Source organism: Aethalodelphis obliquidens, unplaced genomic scaffold (genome assembly GCF_003676395.1).
Source record: "Aethalodelphis obliquidens isolate GAN/ISIS:26980383/991018 unplaced genomic scaffold, ASM367639v1 scaffold10, whole genome shotgun sequence".
NCBI classification, from domain to species: Eukaryota; Metazoa; Chordata; class Mammalia; order Artiodactyla; family Delphinidae; genus Aethalodelphis; species Aethalodelphis obliquidens.
The window spans coordinates 3,477,288-3,479,960 of record NW_020837954.1 but is presented as its reverse complement, the minus strand read 5'-3'; the positions used below and the strand labels follow the sequence as shown (position 1 = coordinate 3,479,960).

General features: G+C 28.8%; 1 protein-coding gene across 2 annotated transcripts in view; it reads left to right on the top strand.

Annotated features, from left to right (window-relative positions):
- The window catches only part of NOVA1 (NOVA alternative splicing regulator 1), a 142,970-nt gene extending 142,389 nt beyond the window's left edge, over positions 1–581 (top strand). For both annotated transcript variants that reach the window (XM_027110972.1, XM_027110973.1), the window contains one exon: positions 1–581. This exon is cut by the window's left edge and continues 4,901 nt beyond it. The gene's annotated coding sequence lies outside the window, so the exon portion shown is untranslated.
- Positions 582–2,673: the final 2,092 nt, after the last annotated feature.

The window sequence follows — 2,673 nt, the reverse complement described above, 5'->3', positions numbered from 1 at the left end:
TGTAAGTCTTCTCCAAGAAAGGAATTCTTGCTTTCCAAGGCAGCAATTGAAAGGAGATGAAAATATAATTTAATACTCTTTACATCACAGACATGATTTGAGACCAGTTACTCTGTTAGTAGGAGAAATTCATCATTCATTAAATGCAGGGCAAGCATGGCTATCCATAATAATTTTAAGTGCAATGCAGTCTTATAAATTTAATGTACACACTTTATTTAAATGATGCAAACAGCCATATGAAATAGCACATGATTAGAAAACAGGATGAACTCATTTTGCCTCCTGCTTGGTTTCTCATAAACATGAGTACATAATATTGTTATGCACTGTTGTTCATAGATGTCTTATTACATAAAGGGTAAGTATCATATTACTTTAACGGATTATTTTTGGAATTCTGCATGTTATTTTTTGTCTCATCAGATATGTGCCCCCAATTAAATGACATTTTCCCCCAAAATGTAAGTATTAGAAAACTTGTCATGTTAATTTTGAAAAAAATTGAAGTGTAGTACATATTACTAGATAGGATGTCATTCCATTGGTCTATATTTAAAAAAAAAAACTGTTCTTGAAAATTGAAGCATTACCTTGTGTAATTAATAAAGTAATCAAATCAGATTTGTAAATAAAATATTGTTTAAATCTAAAGTATTCAATATTTTGATTAGATTATTTTTTTAAGGAAAAATATTTAACGTGTATGTGCCGAATTTTTTTTTAAATAGTTTTTTATAATTGCGATGAAAGGGCAATTGTCTCATTACAAGTGGTACAGAAGCCAATACTTGGGTTACCATAGATATATAAACAAGTAAAAACTGTGGAACAAGTTTCAAGCTCATTTTGGAAAAAAAAACAGTTCTGTAGAAATGCATATTTGTATTTGTTTCTCTAATAAATCTGCAAATAGCTTTAAACACAAATTAGTTTTAATTATTTAAATTATGAGTTCTGTTAAGTAATTTAATATGTTTTGTCTTACATTTTGTGAAAACATTGTCTCATGAAATTAATAGAGGCTTATTGTGAAAATCAAGGTAGGTCTGCATTTATTTGAAAAGGTCAGGTATTTAGCATTTAAGTATGTTTACCTCTGTGAAATGATTAAAGAATTTTTATGAAAAACATGCTTCTTCCCCCTGCTCCCACCAGCAAAATCACATCAGTTTGGCCACTGCCCCAAACAATAAAAGACTAATTTACATCGGCTTTGACTCAGAATCAAATAAAAGAGCAACAAATAAGTGAAATCATATGTTCAAATGGCTGATAATCAAAAGATTGATACAGATATCTGACTTCTTTATATGTAGCAATGAAGAAAATTTGGACTCTTCTGAGCCACAGTGCCTCAATCTTCTTTAATGTGATTTACATATTATGATTAAAGTTGTTACACAGAATGCATATATTTCCCTTGAATTGTGACTTTATAATGCAATGTTTAAAATGTTTTAAGGTAAAATACAGCCATCTGTTTCTGTTATTAAATAATGTAGAGTCCCCATTTTATAAAAACTGCTTTGTAAAGGATAGATATACTAGATAATTATTGATGTGTGTGTGTGTATATATATATATATATATATTTTTTTAAGTTGTCATTCTGCTTGAGCAGAGATGCTAAATAAGCTTTTGGTTAAGGACTCAATTGAGTATTCCAATTCTATTGAACTACAAAGAGCATTCAAATTATAATGAAGTCTTTGGCTTTACCAATTTATATTTATTAGTAAAATGTTTTGGGAGATCTGGCTTATGAAAACTTTAACATATTCTAAGAGTGTTGTTCATTGGCTTATCCAATTTTACAGCTTTTGGTCAATAACAAAAGTACTGTTTCTTGTCAGTATTTAAGATTATGGGTAATTATATCTTTTTTTTTCCTTTAAAGGAATTATTGTAACCTAATTTCCAAATAATGACTTCTCAAAATTTCACACTTTTAATGCTATATTATTTTTTCTAAATGTTAGAATATTATAGAATAATATTAGAATATTATAGATCAAGTCCATAGTATATAAAGTAATGTATTAAAATATTTCAGTATATTTACCAAAACATCTTGGGTAGATTTGGTTATTTTATGGTATTTCTATATATTATGCTGTCTATTGTAGGAGATAAATGCTGAAAAAGGTTCTGATTAGAGGAAGCCCATATAGACTTGCAGTGAGACCAATCCATGCTGAAATTGTATTGTAAAATAAAGTATTACTTTTGGGGTTTAAAGCATAGACAAGAATCAAATTGTAATTTAAAAAAATATTAGTGGGATACAAATTAACCTGTATCTCATGTTAAAAAAAAAAAAAACTGTTTTGAATCTAGTAACTCAAAGCCTAACCATTGTATTTCCAAAATAGGATAAAAAGTAAAAACCTTTTCCTTTCAATTCTGTACAGGATATATTTTGTGGGGTTCAAGTCCCTGGTAAAAAGCGTTTCCTATTAAATTCACCACTTAGGAGAGACAACTCTTAGAAATCTGTAACATTTCTATCTTACATCAAGATTATGGTGTTTTTGTGGGGAGGGGTAACGTTTAAACACAGGCAGATAGAAGGAGGATAGAGGCAATTATAAGCTCTATTTGCATTCAAACTACTTGTTTTATAAAAAATGATTCGGAAGGCCAAATACTCAATTACCTATTTTCAGTTAG